Genomic DNA, 22,685 nt, shown 5'->3' with positions numbered 1-22,685 from the left:
GCCTCCTCCCCCAGTTTGGCTATGGTATTCTACCCATTTGTTAGGACTGCAGATGAATCCTTGAAGGACATAGTACAGTTTTGTACCTACCATAAATGTAGATGTCCGAGAGGTATGCATCTGCAGTCAGGATTACCCACCCTCCTTCCCCTCTGTGGTATTCCTAGGGTATTTACCCATCTTGTAGCTAGCTGGGGGAATCTATTATGGTGTATTTGTTTGTATATATGTATATACATGTTTATTTCTATTTGCTCTCTATTGTTTGGAAACATTTGCATTTATCCAAATTTAGCCTTCCTAGAGGGCACCTGGCATCTGGGGCAAGAAACACTGAGGAAAATGGCGTTGGCTGATGACTTTATACCCGCTGAACTGCCGCTATGACGTTGGGTGAAGTGCAACATCAGCCGAGGCCAGACCCAGACTTTGGAATCCGGCCGACCGAAGGGCTGCCTGAGGCCAGGACAACCCATTTGTTAGGACTGCAGATGCATACCTCTCGGACATCTACATTTATGGTAGGTACAAAACTGTACTTTCTGACAACCCTGCTGTGAGGCATAGGCTGTCCTTCCTCAGTGTAGTAGTCTCTGGATCCCAAGCCAAGTGGCATTACTACACTGTGACGTAGTGTGTTCAAATTCACCACTGTGATGCATTGAAATCTCTAAGGACAGAATGTCAGTCACAGAAGCATTTTATACCTGATCTCTGACTTAATGGTAATTTTCTGAAAAAGTTCTCAAGAATTCTCAAAGGGTGACTGATATATAAAGTCTCAGAAAAAGACATGGGGGAATTTAATAAAGCCTACACAGACTTATTTGCTGTGTAGACATAGTGGCACAGTGCTTACATGGAAGTAAGCAGATGTGTGATCCAGTAAACAGAGCTGAGGGTCATGCACTAGCGTGCAAACACAGAAGTAGGTGAAATTCATGCAAATGAGGCAGGTAGAGTGATCCAGCAAGCAGATAGGAAGTTGTGCAGACCCAGTGTTGGTGTCCGTAATGTACATGGAAAAATTCAGTGTACAGAAAGTAAAAATGACACCGGGGCTGCAGAAGTGTACTTGTGTGGCAGAAATAGCATAGGGGACACAGATATGTGCAAAGCTAACCAACATATGTCCAAAACCATATGAAAAATAATGGAAAAAAATGTTTTTTTAATACCCTGGGTTTGTTTGTGCAGCATGCTGCAGTGCACAAACATGCCATTATGGAAAAAAAAATATTAAAAGATTGTAAAAAAACAGAATTTGTGAGTATATAAACGTAGTGCATTATAGGACCCCATGTGGAGTATGTACAATGTTAGACTGCTGTAGTTGCTAATGAGGCAGGGCCTGAAACCATGTAGTTTCCAAGCACTGTGCACAAATCTGTATGCAAATGACCTGGGGTTACTGAATAGCAGAGATGGGTATGTGTCTGCAGATCCCATCCGTGTAGGCACAGGACAGTGTTGGTGTCCACAGAAGAGGTAGTGGACATTAAAAGGGGGTGTGTCTGCAAACATTTAAGTTCATTGGAGCTCAGCTGTGGCCTGTTTGTGTGGTGTGCCGCTGAGCAGGGAGGTGTGTACACTGACTGCTAAGCTGCGTTTACCTCTGAGGCACGTGTTTTATCATGTTTGCGTGGCATGCTCCCATGCTGAGTGTGCCCTTCCATGGGGGGGGGGGTCTACTGACTGCTAAGCTCTGTTTATCCTTATGGCTCAGGTTTGCGCGGCATGCCACAGTGCTCAGCCAGGAAGGCTGTCCAAATAAAAAAAAAAAAAAGTGCCCAACAAAGCCAATGCTGTAGTAATTGCTGATGAGCCTGTTTCACTTAACCTAGGGCCGTTAAACCCCTTAATGATGTACTTGACAGGTGAAATGCATCACAGGTAGCCAACCTCACAGGCTACACCTACAGCAGAGCACTATAAAGGTTGAATACACCCTACAAATCTGATATTTTCCCCCATACTCTGCACAACTTGGAGTACAGACTTGAGAATTTTAACTGAGAGAATGCTAGGGGCTGCTGCAGGTCTGTTACATATGTATGTGCTAGATGCTGAGGTCAATGCAGCTCCTGCTGAGGCTGACCATAGGCCTACACTGAGAAGAAGAGTGTTCAGGCCCAGGGTAACCTACCAGGGGCTACATGAGCTGGAGATTGTAGAGTGCTACAGAGTGGACAAGGACATACTACAAGAACTCACTGAGCTCTGCCAACCTCAACTCAGACCAAGAGCCAACAGAGGGGAAACCATCCCAGTGGCAACAAAGGTATGTGTAGCCCTTAAGATACTAGCTACAGGTACATTCCAAAGACTGACTGGGGACATGATGGGGGGGGGGGGTCTCACAGGCATCTGCTTCCAGGGTACTCCACCAGTTCCTGGATGCTATGGTACCACATGCCGGTGAGCACATTTATTTTCCCCACACCCCTGAGGAGAGGGCCAGCAGTATGCAACTCTTCTACCATGTAGCATACTACCCTGAGGTACTGGGTGCCATAGATTGCACTCATGTACACATCAAGGCATCACCTGGTGAAGAGGGTAAAATCTACGTCAACCGCAAGAGGTACCACCCCAACTGCCAGGTCGTGGGCAATGCCCAGGGTATTATGAATGTGTGTGCTGGCGGCCCTTGCAGCTATCACAACTCCCATGTCTGGCATGCATCACAGCTGTACCAGATGTTTGCTAGGGAGGTCATCCCTACCAAGGTGTGATGGGGGCTGATGTAGTGTTACTTGGCTATTTGCATAATCATGTCAATGATACATCTGTGACAGAGGGGTTACACACTACTAATTTCATTCCATGACAGTGCGACACTTGAGAGACATGTATGTGTACAGTACAGAGAGTAAACAACTAACCCAATAGCAGTGACTACAGAGGACATTTACATCGAATGTATTAATTGACTGCAGCAACCTTTAACAGACACTCCAGACATGTAGCCATACCAAAGTGTACACATTTAATTTATTTTATTTTATTATTATTATACTTTAAATTACCTTTATTTTATGCTGCATTTTCACATTTCTGGTAATGATTGTAACAGCCTGTAACGTCTAAACACACAATAATTTACTCATAATATGGGCGACTTCACCCATTTACCTGTAGTTCCTGTGGAGAGAATATTTGTAAACATTAAGTGACTGATAGATTCGAACCCTGGTCTGTGTGTGGCAAAAATGTACTTCATACAGAGCATTTAGAAAACTGAGCCACTGAGTCACAGCTGATTACTGACTGAGTTTTGCCTAGAGCTCGCCTGGCTCCAAAATATGACCTGGGAATAGTAGTACAGTTTTATACAAGACTGCAGTGACACTTGAACACACATGCATGAAATTCAAGCATGACAGAGAGACTAGGTAACTACATAGAATGCAGGTGTGCATAGTACATTGTTAGTGTGTTAAAATATCTGTGAAGTTGACAATATGTGATTATGGCTTATTATTTGCAGTTTACAACTATTACACTGTTATACCTGACTGCAGCACCATACCTTACACCCTGTGAATGTATGTAGCCGACATGCAGTGGTGAAAACAATGCAATCCTGATGTACAGATTTACGTTGGTGTTACTGCTATTGCTTCATGTTTTGTTACAGACCAGTTGTCATAATTCATTTCTTACAAAACAGTTCTGAATCTAAGCTTATTGCACAGCAGACTTTGTTAAAGACAACTTCATGCAGTTGCTGGTATAGTTTCAATTTTTTTGCACAACAGTTGTCATTATGTAGGTGTTGGAATATAGCTATAATTCCACAGTTATTGTACTACATACTTTATTGGCTATAAGTTATTACAGGTAATGCTTTAGTCTTCCCTGCTTATGGCACTACAGTTGGCAGTATGCACTTATTGCAGTACAGCTATAAGTCCATATTCATTGCAATACAATCTTTACTGTATATACCTTATCACAGTTAATGCTTTACTCTTTCTTGTTTATTTTACTATAGATAGCAAAATACAGCTGTACTCGCCACATTCATGGCACAACCTGGCAAGCACCTGACATGCACCTCGAGGTTGCGAGCCCTCTCCTCTGCAGCTTTTGGGAGAGAAGAACACCATTATGCATACCAGTTTGGCAGATATTCAGATTAGATATTGGTGGTACAGAGACAACAGTACTTGCATATATGTGGGATATCCCCTGCTTGAAATTCTTGGACTCAGGTGGCCAAAAGATCCCCTTGTGTCCCTACTGGTCATTGTGGTGGTGGCAACACTGCTCACTTGTGCGGGGGATACCAGTTGCATTTGTGGGGTTTCTTGCTAGCTGGTACCAGGCCTCCTCCTTGCACTCTGAGCCATGGTAACCTCCCTGCATCAGCCGGCCCTCATGGTTTTTTACAAGGAGTCTGACCATGACCCTGTACTCCAGGATGCCCCAGTGCTGCACTTGAAAGCACGAACCCTCACCAGCGCCTGCCATAGTATCCTTCAGAGACAGAACTCCAATGGGTTATGATGCATTTCTGGCTAGTGAGCTTAATAAAGCCTGTTTTCCCACCCTTAATTGCCACTGGGAACATTTAAAAATATGTCATGTTGCTTAGTACCATGCAAACCAGCTGATCTCAGCCAAGCAATGCTTAGCAGTGTTTCATGGTGCGCAAACCAGCCAAGCAGTGCATAAACATTATCATTTTGTTTATGCAGTGCTTAGCAGGTCTTAGCAGAGCTTAGCTGAGCACAGCAGGTCAGTATTTAAAAATAATTAGCATACTGTCATTTTCAAAGAAAAATGCTAACTTGCCCTTCCATGTAGTCAAACCCTGCAACTACTGCACGTGATGCCGTAACTCTACCCATTTAGCTACATGGATATGTGGAATTTTGCTATACATTTACATATACCTCTGAGCTACCTTTAAGCAGTGCTGAGCACCACGGCATGCAGGGTAAACCCACTTCGCTACTCTCAAACTTGACCTTTAAATAATTAAATATGCCCGGTTTCTATTTTTAAATGTCTGGCAGGTGTCTCAACACTACTGCACTCTACACCACGTAAACATGCTTTTTAAAAAAAAAACAAAAAAAAAAAACAAATTAAATTACATTGATATAATACAATTGGACAGTGCAGGGAGTGTGTTACTTGTCTGCAGACACAGCACTACACTCCCTACACTGATTCAATAACCACATTCCGCGGCTATTCCTCAGCAATGCATCATTATTAATATGCATGGCGTGCTGCCGAGAGGGAACCATGTATATAAGGACACGGTAACATTCTGTGTAGGCTCTACACTATGCTTACATGGATTTTATTAAATCTAGGGGATAGTGATTTCATTGCAGCAGTTTGGCATGCTGCTTTATATTTTGTTTCCATTTGGTTGAGTATATGACTTCCTAAAGGATGAAGAATGCTTCACCTGTCCAGAATATGTTTACTAATTTTGTATAATATCTGCAATGCAGCCTATATTCAACCAAGTAAATTTTGGATTTCTTCACTAGAAACATGCTGTGACTAAAATACGTATTGATGCAATGGTATGATGTAATCAAATGTACTTTCTAAGAGTAGAATGGCAGTCACATATGTATTCTACTTGTACAATGGTAATTTATTGAATGTTTTTTCATGAACTCTTAATGAGGACTTAAGATGCTGTTTTGTCATAGGCATAAGCAGATAAAAGGAGTATGAAATGTTACATATTCACCTGGATGTGGGCAAACATTATTAGTCTGAAAGCAGTTACAATCAGCATTTTACCTCTGGTCTCAGTGTTGCTGCAGTAGTGAGGAGCAGGTCAAGGATATTTCTTAAATAAAAGGCAAAGCACAGATATTACATGAGTACAAAGCACTCTTTGTAAATATTCACTTCTGTAGGTGTCTTGGCTTATGTAGGAAGTTTGTGTGTTAGGTGATGCAATTCTCATAAGGGATAAAACAGACTTTCCATGTCTCACTGTGGTAATAATGGATAGGTGTGCAGATGTGAAATATCTTCTATAAAGCAAAAGACAAGGGTTTCTGACAATTTGATTAACTGGTTTGCGGATAGCTGCACTGAGTACAGCTGTATCAAAAAGAGCACCAAGCTGTTCAGTGGTACTTGAAATAGGGTCTATTGAAATAAAGTAGATTTCATGTAATTCAGCCCTCTCAAAGTGTCCTTCAGAATAAAGAAAACTGGCCTTCCTATCAAAAAGAACAAGTGAGGAAACATTCCAGGCAGATTCAAGCAGATTTTTCAACACAGGAATCCTCCCAAAACTACCAAGTGCTCCCACAGGAAAGTAGAGCTTGCACTTCAGTTCTTTTTCTTCTTCTTCCCTCAATATAGAATGTGTGGTATTGTGTGGTAGTGTGCAGCTCGACCAAAAAAGAGCCCTTATTAATCCAGTCTCCTGGACAGCAGTAGTCCCTGCTCTGGGAATATAACTGGATGTTAAATTTTTTGAGTATCAAAGACAAGTGTGCTTCTTGTTGTCTCATAGATAATGACTGAATGCCTACTAAATACCATTATCCTCACTCGTATATCAGTTTAAGAAGTTCATAGAAGAAAGGATAGCAATAGCATCATAGCATACAAGTCACATGGCTAACTTCTTCATATAGTTCTGCTTAACCCATTTTTTGTTGTAGAGGATGCCTCCGTTACTTTGGTAAAATATGCTTTCATTGTGTGCTATATTTTTGCTACTTTATTAGTTTGTAGAGCCTCACCATACACAGCCTGCCAATAATAATTCAATATAATGATGCTTGTAAGCTAGAATTACTTGCTTAACTCGCAGGCCTAAATTAGCCTCTTGTAAATTTTCCATTCCAAATACCTATAATTTTTTTTCAGAGGAACTTTTACTGTTTAGAGAGGCAGAAGAAGGTACCTAGCACGCCACTTCTTAATTGATGATAATATTTACCCACATTCCTAGTGTGGTAACGGGATGGGGAAAAAAAAATCTTGCTTTTTTTGCAGTAAAATGCTGATATTAGAACATGTTTGCTTTCTTGCATATTGCTGTACTGATTAGTGGCTTAAAAAGGGACCCCCATAAACAGGGTCTATATTAGCGTATCGAATGGACTAAATAGCGAAAGCTATTTAGTCGATCCGATACTGTCAAAATGGCAAAATAGCACACTATAAAATACAAAAATACACTCACACAGCAACATGATGTTCTCCTTAGTCCCAAAGCAAAGTTCACAGGGAACCTGAATGGGCTCCCAAAAGTATGTAGCTTCATGTCTTGCACGTACCAATAGTTGCTTGTATGTAAATATACACAGAACTGCTTACTGCATCATCAAACTGCACAAATGTTTTAATGCCCTAATTTCTATCCCACATACATCTCCCTGTAAATAAATAAAAATAATTATGTTTAGCAATATACAACTGTGCTGCTTGTTTCTGGGTTTTGTGGGACTTAGAGAAGTACCACCTAGTTTTACAAAATCATGTTCTGTAAATGTATAGCTAAACTGATTAAAAATGCTAATGGCCTTTAGAAACTCATTGTGATACCCTGACATTCATTATAAATTTATATATCTTTGTGGGCTAGGAACATTGGTCTTGGGCAGATAGGATCTCGGATACTTAAGCTTTATATCAAAGAATAAAGGCAGACTGACCCACTGTTCACTTCTGCCCTAATAAAGCCTCTGTCTGGGTATCCTTCAGACTTCCTATACTTCTATTCTGTTTGAAGCCAGTTTGTAGTGGGAGAGTTTCAGGCTTTAGTATACTTCATTAGTTATAGGTGATAGCAAAAATTTGATCTCCTCACACCTTTAAATGTTTACTGCATTTTCTGGAGGCCTTGTGTTATAAATAGCTAATTATGAAGTTCCTGCAGATGTCCTTCTATACATATGCTGCTGTATCCATAACATGAGGGAGTCTGCCTTTGGTTGACTCTCGTACGGCTGGCCATTATACAAAAGTTAGCTGCTACTGTGAAGGTATGTGCATCGGCCCTCACCACTCGGCGTACGTCAGTCATAAACGGATGTTGGGTATAAAGTGGATGTCAGCACGCACCTAACTCAGAATTTTTCTGTCACCTGTGTGTGACTGCCAGCTCCAGCTGTCACTCACTTAGAGAAGTGACTTTATGCATTTCAGATAAGTAACCCCATAGGGGTTTTTGGTTACCTTTGTGATACTTTTTTGTGGGTTAATGTCAGGTAGAAGGAGCAAGTGTCGGTGTGGAGGGCAGATTTCACATGAAGACAAACATGAACTCTGCCTATTCTGTTTAGGCCAAGACAACGACCACATGTCTTGTGAAATCTGTCAAGCCTTTGTTCCCAAAACACCTAGGAGTCATCTTGCCACATAGAAATTATATCTAGAGAACCAGGGCTTGAAATGCTTAGCCAAGGACATGGACCCAATGTTGGCAACTTCAGAAGAGCTTCCTGCAAAAACAAAAGGCCAAGAAATCTTGACTTGCTCCTACAGCTGTGCCCTCTATTCTGACCTTACCTCTTGAGGCTGGAGAAGGCCTGGAGTCTGTCTCAGAATCTGTGGACCTCCCATTGATGGGTACCCAGGTGGAAGCCATCAAAGAAGCCGCTAGCACATCCCAGAGGGAGTCGCAGGCATCCTACGTGGGCACCGGGGGGGAACGAAGGCTCATAATTTCAGAGGGCCCATGTGGGGTTTCCCAAATCATCATCCACAAAGATGTTGTCTCAGATATTGTGGAGTGCCGACCTGCATCCGTCCCTCCTTCCCTGCACCACATAACAGACACAGTTGTATCAGATGCCACTAAAAGAAGAAGCAAACATCTAAGCATATTGCTCCTTCTCAACTGTCTGTACCTTTAGACCAGGCGCCTGACTGGCAGGCCTTTACTCGGGGCCTACTTGATGCATTCCTTGCTTTACGCCAGGCCTCTGCCCCTGCCCAGGCCCCTACAGTTTCTACCTCTAAGGGCAAAATAGTTACTGATGTTTCCTCTGAAGAGGAGGATTCTTCTGGGGATGAATCCTTGACTTGCACATCTCAAATGGCCTTTCCTCTGGGGTAAGCTTCTCCAGAGGAGGAGTCTAATGGTACAGATTCCCCAGTGGAAGACACTACCTTTGGGGAACTACAGTGCAAATGAAGGTCTTTAAATGAGACTGCAGTCAGGTTACTGAGACTCAAGAGGTATTATGACCTCTTACAAATTGAGTCCCCCAATCCATCTGCAGTTTCTTTTCTGCACCCTGCCTTTCAGGATGCTTTCTTGGCTGCCTCTACTGCCCCAGATTCTCAACCTTCTGCGCCAGGATACCTTCTCCTGGGGCATGGAGGGTGGATGCTCTTTTCTTTCCTTGGAAGGGGATGTTTCTCTTAGAAAAAAAGTTCTGCGGAAGGTTCAGAGAGAGCAATCTCAAATCTTGTTGGTGACCCCCTTTTGGCCAAGGCAGCACCAGTTACATCATCTAGCCAAGGGCAATCCCCGTAAGTTACCATACAGGATGGACCTGCTCACATAGGAGAAGGGAATTCTCTCATACACACCAAATATCCACCCTGAACTTTAAAGTGTGGGTGATAAGCATTGATTGCCTTTAAACACCTTTACATTGAGGACATGCTTCAGGTGCTGCAGGAGGCCAGAACATCCACTGTCAGAAAATCCTATCTATCCAATTGGAAAAGGTTTACTGTTTGGTGTCTGAAACAAAATATAAAACCACTGACTGTAGAGCTTCCAGTGGTTTTGTCCTACCTGTGTGAAATGATGAACTCTGGCTTGTCATACTCTATTAAAGCTCACCTGCCATCTCAGCATGCCTGCCTTTTGCCCCCCCCCCCCCCAGCTTCCAGACTGTAAGTTGTTGTTTTTAAAGGGGGGTACTTCACATTAGAACATCAAGGAAGCCCATTTCCCCACCCCCTTGGGATCTTAATTTTGTTTTGGAACCATAGCATGCCTGCCTCTTGCCCCCCCCCCCCCCCCAGCTTCCAGACTGGAAGTTAAGCTGTTTTTAAAGGGGGCACTTCACATTAGAACTTCAAAGAAGCCCATTTCCCCACCCCCTTGGGATCTTAATTTTGTTTTGGAAAAGCAGACCTTACCACCCTTTGAGCCTGCCTAGGACTGCTCTCTCCAACACTGCTCATGGAAACTAACCTCCTGATGGCCATTCCTTCAGCCAGACAAGTCTCTGAACTACACGCCCTCATGCCCCCCCCCCCTTCACGGTTTTCCACAAGGACAGGGTTTGCTTACGCACTAACCCATCCTTCATGCCCAAATTAGTTAATGAGCTTTCCCTGAATCAGGCCATAAACCTTCCCACCATCTTCCCCTTGCCTCAAAACTTGGCTGAAAGGATCCTTCACTCCTTAGATGTACATAGACAACTCTGATATTATTTGGCCAAGACCATATTCATCTGCAAGTCTGATAAGCTGTTTGTCTCCTGTCACCCAAGAGCCCTGGGATGCTCTTTTTCCAAACAAACCATTTGCTTGTTAAGTAAAACAGTTTCCTATTGCTATACAACCCATGGCAGAAAGCTTCCTTTCCCTGTGAAGGCACAATCCACTAGGGCTGTGTCCTCTTCTTCAAGGGTTTGGATACAGCTGCCATTTTGGAGGCAGCGACTTGGTTATCTGTCCACGCCTTCACCAAACACTACAAGTTGGACATAATTTCCAGGTCCAGAGCAGGATTTGCCAGGACCATCCTTCATGGCTTTGTGGAGAATCCCTCCACCCAATTGTTAATAGCATGAGCTTTTGCAGTCTCCCTCATGTTATGGATACAGCCGCATATGAATAGGACATAGTATAGTTGTGTAAAATCTTACCTTAACTTTAGATGTCCTTTTCTTCTATACGCTGCTGTATAGTTTCCCACCCTGCCTTCCCTCTGACCTTACCTAACTCCTGGGTGCCCACTCCGTAGTCGCTGGTTCCGGCGGCATCCAGTTCTGAGCTAGGTGTGTGCTGGCATCCGCTTTATACCTGATGTCCATTTATGACCAATGTATGCTGAGTGGTGAGGGTTGATGCATGTACCTTCGCAGTAGCAGCTAACTTTTGTATAATGGCCAAATGTACGAGAGTCAACTGGAGGCAGACTCCCTCATGTTATGGATACAGCAGGATATAGAAGAGAAGGACATCTAAAGTTATGGTAAGATTTTACACAGCTATACTTTACAAACATCTAAATTTTATAGTTTTTGGTAGCCCTGTTTAAGAGAGGTATTGAAATATGTACAGGCTTGTGTATTAGCACATGACCATAAGTATTTGAAGGTATGCTGTAGAAATTTTGAGCAGTAGTCATGAGCATCTAGTGAAACTTACAAAAAAAGCATTGTACCAAATAGTTTAAATTTTGATCCAAAATGTGTAATGCATTCATTTTTTGAATAGCTTTTGAATATGAACAATGAACCAAACAAAGATTGCACAGCATCCAAACTCAGGGCTGTCCAAAACACACAAATATTTATTGAAAATAAAAAATAAGTGCTTTCATCCATCCACCTGGACTTCTTTAGAATTCAAATCAGTTAAAACAAGCTACCCTTTTTAAACGGTTATCAATAGTAATTAACAATCAATTAACATATTCCCATTTCATTTAAAGAAACAGTTTTCCAAAAACCCCTTTTACATTTAAAGACTGTTCTGTTAAAATTGTATTTAAATCAAACCCAATACCTTTCTTCATCAGTTAAATTGTGTGAACTCGTGTGTCTAGCTGCACCACTGGTGAATTGTGTTGGGGGAATTGGTCTAATTTCTGATTAACCACATGAGGAGGAAGGATCAAACGTCTGCGTACCTATCTTCCTTCCTTCTCAGATAGCAGGGTGCGAGTTAACCAGCTGATGAATTGCTCCATGGGGAGGAAAGGAAATAAAATACAGGGAGGAAAGTATCTGTATGCCTGAAGGTCATCTTCAGTTGGGGCATGTATGTAGTAATACATACTTTCATCCCAGCCGTGGTGCATTACACTACGCGTGTAGGGTAGTAGGGAATTTAACATGAAAAGCCCCTTTCTTAGTCACTGGCTCATAGATCCAATTTCCAATTGCACAGCTGTTAGCTCCCTCCTGAGATTACATGGGGTTATTGAGAGTAGACAGTTGTGAAAGAAGATCTACAACAGTCGGGCATGAGTGTTGAAGAAGGCAGGTGTGCGGCACTGAATCGAGAGAGTTGGTGACGGTTAACACGATACCCCAACCCCATGAAAACAAATGGGAAAAAGGGGGCTGTTGATGAGTTGTGTAGTACGTGGTAGGCTGGAGACCAGCAGCAAGTCTGAAAAAGAGTTGGTCTAATATGTATGGATTTGTAGATCGGATATAACTGTTTGTTTTATAACTTTCAATATAATTCAGTATACATTTGTGTGTGTGATTGCCATTCATTTTCAACACACATTTTTTTAAACACCTTTATTGAATTATCACTTGTGACATAAGCAAATTTACATTTATACAAAAGTAATCAAATTGTATTAAATTAACAAACATTATACTTTATATATATATATATATATATATATATATATATATATATATATTGCTATATATAATGTAACCTAAGTAACAATACATAAATTATTCAATTCCTGCCCCCTCTTTTTAAACAAGAAACATCATTATTAAACCATCGTTTACAGCATAAGCAATCCTACATTTATATACATGAAAACGAACAACACCGACACATTTCTAGTTCCAAGCATTTTACATCACAAACCATGTTGACACATTCTGATATGCAAACATCATCACTTATCTACCCAATCATTTCAGTCAAACATTACATAGCGTATTTAAGTCTTGTCTTCTTTTAAACCTCATTCCTCCCCTGTATGTTTTGTTCCCACAATTCCCCTTTTTTCCTATGTAGTTTGTTTTTACCCTTTTCTAAAATCTCAGTTCCATTTGTTTTATCCTTGTTACTATATTCACTACTTCAAATACATTTGGTTTAGATTTTGATTTCCATTTTCTAGTAATTGCTTTGTTAGTAGCCACTGTAATTAGACACGGCAAGGCCTTAACATGTCTTGGCAGTTCTGATTCTGTATCATAGCTCATTTTCAACATACACTTCGTCCAATTTAAGGTTATTGGGAGCCAAAGTTTATCTTGGCAGACTGAGTAAAAGGTAGTAAAGACCTATGGATGGGGCACCAGCCCATAGCATCACACATTAGGGGCAATTTGAACATTGCCATTTGAACTGCAAGTTGTTTGTGCTTGGGAAGCAGCCAGATTCCCTAGCAAAACACTCCATAGACGCATTTCACAAACAGGCACCACACAGAAGACACCCTTGCTGGCATCCACTGTATCACTGTACTAATCATGTCTGTAATATTTTTCAAGTATGATTATTCAGCAAATGAAGTGCAAAATTTCATTGTGTTTTTACAGTGTGGTAGGAAATTATGGAGGCCCTTTTCTTGGAGTATGAAGGCCATAGACTCAAAGGGATATTTTCCCTTTAGCTGTGTAACTAAGTTGGCAAGAATGCACTAGCATCAAAAGTTTCCACTTCCAAAACATTTATCAGTCCAAGCTGTGCTGTCCTGTCTTGACAGTGTTTGTGTGATACTACTTACCACGCAGATAAAGCCTAGCTTGAAAAGTAGGTCTTTGTGATAAACTCTCTCTCTGCAAAGTATCAGGAAAGGAAGAAGTAAAATAGTTTTCTGGCTATGTCTATATATGTATATATGTATGTATATATGTATGTATATATATATATATATATATATATATATATATATATATATATATATATATATATATATATATAGTACTCGCGCGCGCATACACACAGATCTATAAATATATATATTTGTGTATATAATATATATGTCATTTCCTCAGTTGTGCAAATTGTTGAATTCGTTTGTTACCAGCATTTTACATCAACATATAAGAATTTCAGAAAATGCTGGTTGTGGGATATTATAGTACACAGGGGAGTGTGATTTTTGCCATTTTCCCACTGAAGTATAATCTTAGAGTTAGTATATATAATTAGTACAGAGCCTGGGGAATGCAGGAAGGCTTGTGTTGACCCCCCCATGCAAAAACAAAATTTCTCCTACATTTTGCTGATCTTTTTAAGATTGATTATTTGAGGATCAATGTTTTGTGCATTCACATGGCATATATTCATATACACACACACAAGATATATTTTTCCTATTTTCCATCTGGAATACATATTGTGTTGCAGATGAATAACATTAATTCACCCCCATTTCCCAATGGTCAGTAGTAGTAGATCACTGCTTTCCTTCCTCCCATCCTTCCCTGGTTGGCCCTCTGAAGCTTTTGGACACTAAACACAAACTGTGTGTGGCATAACTGATTTGCAGTCTCTTTGTTAGCACTACAGATGACATTAGTCATTTTACTTTTTCTGAAAATGCTGACTTTTAACATTTACACTATTCACCATTTTATAAGAAGTCAGTTATAAAAACTGGTAGGCATTTGAAGAACACTTTTTTTTGTGTCTGTACTGCATTGTGTGAGTATACGCTGCTTTTTGGCTGTATTTTTTGGCTTTAGCCACAGTTTAATATTTTAGCGTGATTGCATTTTGTCAATTGTGTGCTGATAGCATTATTAAATATCAGGCGAGTTTTGGAAACTTTGTTTTCTGAATTGAATGAATGCATGGTAATCACTGCCTGCTGTTCATCCCTTTTCTGAAAGACTGGGAACCACAAGGACTATAGCCTCCTGTGATTTTCAATTGCTGTACTTTGTCTGCTTTGCATGGCGAGATTTTGTGCATTAATTTACTTACACGGACATTTTTATTCTGTGCATCCTTTTGAAATATGGAAAGCATGTGCATTGTCCGTATACATACAGTCCATTATTTTCATTATGTGCTGCTTAAATGGCAACCACACAGAAGCTTTTGTCTTGAATAAATACCTTTAACAACTGAACATTTGTATGAATTAAGGCATAGAAAACTGCAGTTTCATGCAGCTTAATAAGCAGGTTCTAGCCCAAAATGCAAGGGTACAGATGCAGCTTTGGGTTACAGATACTGAAGATGAATACACTGATTTCTTTCTTTCTTAAATTGGTATTTTGGAGGTTTTCTTTCCTTATAACTTGTAATTACTGTACTGTTCCTGATAAAGAATGCTGCAGAGGATGACTTTGCCTATTGTGATAAGCAGCACATCACCAGATGTTCAAGTCGTACTAGGTCTTAAAAACGTGTAGCGTATGAAAAAATGTTAGTGCAACAGGAAATTATTTAACTCTCTATTTTATCTGTTGGAATCCTTTTTTTTTTTTTTTTTGCAAATTAAAAAAAAAAAAATATAGGCCTTTGCTATGTGCACCAAGACTTTTGGATGTTCATCGTGCATACAGCTGCAGTCATCACACTTGGGTTATCCTGCCGTCAGGCGGGTCCTCGGTCGTCTGAATTCCAAAGTCTAGGTCCAGCGTCTGTTGTCGTCGCTTCTTCCCTGATGTCAGTGCGGCAGCGGTATAAAAGAGGCAGCCGACGCCATTTTCTCCAGTCTTTCTTGCCGCGCGGTGCCCGAAGCAGAAGCAGTTCGCAAGTGCCGGTCGGCCAGCTCCTGAGATTTACGAACAGTATTTCAGCCGAAGTATTCTTTAAAGCTAAGTACCCCATTGGGGAAACTTTTCTTGCCTCAGACCGGTGTCAGACAAAGTTAATAATTGCATTTCTTGTGGGAAGCAAATTACCGCATAAGGATTTTCACTCTTTCTGTATACCTTGCTTAGGGCCAGACCACGATGTCTCGGCCTGCCGTTTTTGTGCTAGGTTTAACAAGCACACTATTAAACACTGGGCGGAGTTCGCCTTTCATTATTTTAGCAAAAAATTTAATTGTATAATGTCGGATACACCGACGCCAGTTTTAGGCAAAAGACGCAAAGATAAGGACCGACATCCGAGGCCTGCACCGAGTTCTGAGACCACGCTTAGGCCGACTACCGGTTCTCCTGTTCTCAGCGAGGCGCCTACGCAGCCCCTGACTACCGATGAAATTATTTTACTGGTGACTTCAGTACCCGAGGTTGGAGGTTCCTCAGTCTCCATTCACACTGCAGATACCGACGCCACACTTGGCGGGGAAACCGAAAATTTAGCGAGGCCTGCCATTTCTGAAGGCGTCTTCAGGCCTACCACCTTCTCTATTAAATCCTTCACTAAATCTAAAGCTGCAATGAAAACTAAAAAACAGGGTCCTCAGACCTCCTCTCAAGGCCCCATGCCTAAAAAACAGATGCTTAAAATGGCTGAGGATCTGATAACTCTCATCAGGGGTTCTCAACCCCCCCTCAGACAAAAGACCCAGGTTGGAGGAAGACTACCCTTCCTCAGACCAGGCTTCTATTACCTCAGACCATTCTGAGGACCAGGATTACGCCTGTTCCCCTTTTGAAGACTCTGATGCTGAGGAGTCTATTCCCTCGGTCTACCCCCCTGAGGACTAATCTTTTGGGGAAATCCTGCATACATTGAGAGAGCACCACTGGGAAGGCCAAGATTACTCAGATTCCAAGAAAAGGCTCAGGGAATTTCTTATTGCTCCCCCAGCATAGGCCCCTGGCTATTCCTCCTGTTTTAGATATTTTGGATGATGTGTACGCAGAAGCCAGTCGTAATCCAGACTCTTTACCTCCAGCCCCTGTTAAACGAGACCGATATTACCGGGTTCCTGATTCTCACCAGTTCCTTTATAAAAGCCATACTGCTGACCCAGAAACAATTTCACAGGGTCCCAAGGGGATTAAGGCCTCTACTGCTAAAAACCCTTTACCTTCAGAGAGAAATTCCAGAGCATTTGAAAGGTGGGGGGAAAAAGGTGTATACATCAGCCACTTTAACCATGAGGGCATTAAACTGTCAATTTCATATGTTAAAGTACCAACAGTTCTTGTTATCTCAGCTGAAAAGTAAAATGACACAAACAGAAGAACCAGATTTGAAAGAGTTGCAGGATTTGTTGCATGGAGCAGAGCAAGTGGGGAAACGCACCTTGCAGTGTGGTTTTGATGCTTTAGAGGCCTCATGTAGAGCTGCTGTCACGGGGTCTGTCATACGTAGACATGCTTGGCTCAAAGAGCAAACCTTACCAGATCATGTCAAAGCAAAGTTATTAGATGCACCACTTCAAAAAGATGTATTGTTCGGTGTTGCAGCTGAAGAGGTACTAAAGAAAATGGAGAAAAAAGTGAAATCTATACAAACAGTTAAAGATTTCTTGCAGGTGCAACCTCCATGCTTCAGCAGAAACTGGCCTTCAAAAAATTGATCCTTTCCAGCCACGGACAGACCCCAAAGGGGCAGATACAGACACCCAAGGGGTAGAGGACAACCTCAAGGATCTTACAGAGCTAGACAGTGGCAAGCACCAACACCAGGAGGTGGAGAAGATAGACCACAGTCATTTAGAAAACGGACACAATGACTTCCCCCTATGCCTGCCAAACAAAGCTATAATGGCAACACCTTTGGGCAGAAAACTGGCCTTATTTTCAAAAAACTGGCACATTGTTACAAATGACAAATGGATTCTGGATATTATAGACAGAGGCTACAGGTTCCACTTTCACACCCTTCCAAAAATGACAGGCATGCCAAACCTGCCACAAAATCAAAGGGCAGAGGCACAAAGACAAATTTCCGCTCTCATGGATATGAGGTACCTGCAAAAGAACAAGGTCAAGGTTTTTACTCAAGACTATTTCTGGTACCAAGGAAGGACAAAGATTGGAGACCCATCTTAGACCTATCTATTCTAAACACATATCTAGAGGTATCAAAATTCAAGATGCTCACATTACAGCAGCTTCTTCCCATGCTGGGCAAGGAGTCTTGGCTGGTAACGTTGGACCTCAAGGAGGCATACCTGCGTGTCCCTATCAGACAAGATTGCAGAAGATACCTCAGATTTCTTGCAGGTTCAACCCATTACCAATTCTCTGCATTGCCCTTTGGCTTATCTACTGCGCCCAGAGTGTTTACGAAATGCCTGGCATCAGTAATTGCTTTCTGCAGACAACAAGGAATACAAATCTACCCATATCTGGATGACTGCCTGATCCAAGCGGACAGCAAGGACATTCTATTGCAACATCTGGCGTTTTTAATAAAATTATTAAACTACCTGGGTTACACAGTAAACAAAAAAAAAATCAAAACTAATACCTTCTCAACAGATAATTTTCTTGGGTGCCAGCTTAAATACAACAACCCAGATGGCCTACCTCACGCCAGACAAACAAGGGCAACTGTTTCAATACTTCAACAAAGTGGCAACTTTAACCAGACTAACTGCAAGGAAAGTCCTGCAGGCTCTGGGGTTCATGGCATCTTGCGTCCTACTAATACCATGTGCAAAGCTGCATATGAGGAAACTACAATGGTACCTAAAAACTTATGGTCTCAACACAGCCACAGCTTGGAAACAATTATACCACTCATTCCATGCCTTCAAAAGGAATTTTTGTGGTGGGCTCAAGCATGCCAAAGAAACACAGGTCTCCCTTTCTGTTTACCTCAAGCAACTCAAATCATCACAACAGATGCCTCAGACTACGCCTGGGGAGCACACATGGCAGATCAGTGCATTCAGGGAAAATGGTCCCAAAAAGAGAAGCTATCTACACATCAACCAAAAGGAGATGCTAGCCGTGCAAAATGCTCTTATGACCTTCAAAGGCCTACTGCATCCAGGCCAGCTATTAATAAGGACAGACAGCACCACAGTCATGTGGTACATAAACAAACAGGGGGGGACTCATTTATACCCCCTGTGCAAGCAAGCTATGACCCTGTGGAACACAGTTCTGGAATTACAAATTCAACTACAGGCACAATTCCTGCCAGGGAAGGAAAACACCCTGGCAGACAACTTAAGCAGAAATATGACGACCCACACGAATGGAAGTTGCATCCTCAAGTCTTCTCAAAGATAACTCAGGCATGGGGACAGCCAGACATAGATCTATTTGCTACCCACAAAAATTACCAGTTGGAGAAATTCTGTTCAAGGACCTATCATCCACAGGCCTGGAAAGTGGACGCACTCTCTTTCAATTGGACAACACAGTCTATGCCTTCCCGCTTCTACCTCTACTGACCAAAGTTCTATTAAAAGCCAGAGCAGAGAGACCACAAATGATTCTCATTGCTCCAGACTGGCCATGACAACACTGGTATCCCCTCCTAAAGAGCCTGTCACACTCACCACCATGGATCCTACCCTCCAGTTCCTCTTCTGCTGTCCGAGCACAACTACAAAACCCTTCACAGCCAGCTCAAAACCTTAAATCTAGCTGCATGGAGAATACCTTAATTTCCCAACAGACTCTCCTCTCCAAGGAGGTGCAGGATGTTATCTTGGAGGCCAGGAGACCCTCTACTAGAAAAACCTACTCCGCCAAATGGAAACAATTTTGTTCCTGGAATCAAGAAAAGGGCCAGAATTCTTGGGTAATAAATATACCTCAAATTTTACAGTACCTAGCTGAGATGTTAAACAGTGGCCTTTCCTTCTCCTCCATCAAGATCCACGCATCAGCCATTTCAGCACAATACAATACAGATCCTCCTTTATTCTCACATCCTCTATTAAGGCAGTTCCTCAGAGTGGCAAAAAATATAAACCCCCCACAGAAACCACCAGCCCCAGCCTGGGACCTCAACTTCGTATTGGAAAAGCTGACCCTGCCTCCGTTTGAGCCGGCTTCTTCAACAGACCTGCAATATTTGTCGTGGAAAACAGCCTTCTTTCTGGCTATTACCTCAGCATGCAGGGTTTTGGAGCTACAGGCCCTCATGGCTGTGCAACCATTCATCATTTTCCATCAGGACAGGGTTTCCTTACGAACCACCCTACCTTCATGCCAAATTTAGTATCCAGTGTAGCTCTGAATCAGACTATTCATTTACCTACCTTTTATCCAAATCCACAGAACAAAGGAGAGAGGCTACTACATTCCTTGGACATTCACAGGCAACTTCGTTATTACTTGGACAGAACAAAGCCATTCAGGAAATCTGAGCAGCTCTTTGTGTCCTATGCTACAGGTGCTCAAGGAAAGGCTATTTCCAAACAGACTATTTCAAAATGGATAGCCCACTGCATACGCTTTTGTTATTTATTTCATGGAAAATCAGTGCCTGTGTACATCAGATCCCACTCCACCAGGGCTACAGCTACCTCCGCAGCTTTCCTCAGGGGGTCCTTACCATACCAAGGACATTTTGGAAGCAGCTACCTGGAGTTCAGTGCACACTTTCTCCAAGCACTACCACCTTCCACTATACTCAAAATCTAGAGCGGGCTTTGCCACAGCAGTCCTGCAGGGCATCCTAGCCCCTCCTAATTCCACTTAGTACCTGCCACCCTTACTTAGCTTTGGGATTCTACCCAAGTGTGATGACTGCAGCTGTATTCACATACATAGTACAGTTTTGTACCGACCATAAATGTAGATTTTCGAGTGCTCATACAGCTGCAGTCCAGGTTACCCTCCCTCCTTCCCCTCTTAGGACAGGGCTTATGACAAACACCTTTAACATACAACCTCTTTGGGGTATTCCTTTATGGTGTATTTGCTTGCAACTACTGTTTTAATTTATCTATTTTGTATGTTTGCATAATATCATGTTTTGCCTTCCTTTCTGGGGGCATCTGACATCTGGGGCAAGAAAAACTGAAGAAAATGGTGTCAGCTGCCTCTTTTATACCCCTGCCGCACTGACGTCAGGGAAGAAGCGACGACAACCGACGCCGGACCTAGACTTTGGTATTCGGCCGACCGAGGACCCGCCTGACGGCAGGATAACCCAAGCGTGATGACTGCAGCTGTATGAGCACTCGAACATCTACATTTATGGTAGGTACAAAACGGTACTTTTTGGTTAAGTGTCTCTTTTGTTCCGGTAATTTCATGATTATTTTAGAGATTTATTGTGAGACTTATTTTGAATAGAATGTAAGCTTTTATTTGTGCAAATATTTAAAATAATCTGTCAGTTATGGATATTCAGTATTTGCCATTTGTGTATTCATAAACAAATTGCTACTGTACCCCAAGCCATTTTTGTGCTATGCTGAAGTTTCTTCTTTCCTTACCTAAGCGTATTTCTTCATTTGCAAGTACAACTACATAACGTATTACTCATCTCCAACTACTCCCCTGCTAATAGTTGGAGTAAACTAATATGCTTCATCTTTTATTTGTTTCTCTATGTACTTCTGGTGGAGTATAGCGAGTGCTAGTATCCTGTAGTTTTTTTTTTTGATATTATAAAATTCAGTATTTTGAGTTTTCAGTATTTTGAACTTTCAAGATTTTGGACTCCGTATTTTGAATTTCGAGATTATGAACTTTCAAGATTTAGAAGTGGACCCATATACACACACACACACACACACACACACACACACACACACACACACACACACACACACGCGTTTTAAATTAAATCAGAAAAAAAAGTCTGCCAGTGTAGACTTATTTGTTGTACCTTTCAGTACAGAGCAATATAAACAAAATTTAAATCTTCTAACAAATTCTAAATGTGCTGACACTCAGCAGACTGTGCTTAGATTCATAGATTGTTACTACTCTAATGACCCAGGGGGCCTTTCTAAGCCTAGATAAGTTTTCCCGAAAGAATGAGGATGTCCTGAAACCGAAAAAACATTATGAGCCAGGCATTTATAAGCTACCTTTTGTCCACAAGAGTCATGGGTGCTAGGCCTAGTGTAGATTTCCTGTTCCCCATCCACTGGTGTAGGTTGCACTTAGGATCATAGGAGATTAATAGGCTATCGACCTGGAGGTCATTCCAAGCCTAGCTGTTTCATTCCACTGTAATACCACACAAATGCTAGTCAGTACCCAAGATTGCATTTAGTAATGACTGCACATGTCCAGGAGGGTTGCGGGTGCTATCCCCGGTAAGAATTTACAGTGCCTCATCCACTTGTCCAGGTTCCTCTTGAACAGTGTCATAGAGGTGCTGTGCTTCACATGAATTAGCAACCTTCCAAAGATATGGCAGTCACTGAGACACAAATTTGTCCCTCCAGTATCTCCAATTTAAATTGCAGGCCATATTTAAGTCCCTGGAACGAGTGGTTCTAGTCTCGTCTAATTTATGGATATGCAGCAAGTTCATTAGGATTAGGTCTGAGATTTCTCTGTAAGCCAGGCATAAGTCTCCCCTAAGAAGTCTATATGATACAAATATAGTGACCGGGACTTTACTGTGTGTAAGGCATGTGCTGGAGTCCCTTGATATTCTTTGTTAGAAACCTCTGAGGTTTCTCCAATCACTGCAGATGCTTTGTACGGTACATGCAGAACGGGGAGTTGTACTCATTTATGGGACAGATTAGTGCAAAGTTTAGAGGGGTTATAACCTCATTTGCTCTCGAGGTAATGCCTTTACTAATCAGGTCTGCTACATAGATAGCCTTCCTTACTGCAGTAGGCACATGGTGGTTGAAGTTAAGGTCCCAGTCAGCTTCTGATCCCAGATCTCTTACCACTTTGTGGGTACTTTGGGTATTATTTTTGGTTTGGTATTGTGAAGGGACATTGTTTGTAACAAAGGGAATGATGCATTTCTTTGGATTCAGT

The sequence above is a fragment of the Protopterus annectens genome, chromosome 1.part0, assembly GCF_019279795.1.
Source record: "Protopterus annectens isolate FY-2018-M chromosome 1.part0, PAN1.0, whole genome shotgun sequence".
Lineage (NCBI taxonomy): Eukaryota > Metazoa > Chordata > Ceratodontiformes > Protopteridae > Protopterus > Protopterus annectens.
This window is presented reverse-complemented; position numbering follows the sequence as displayed.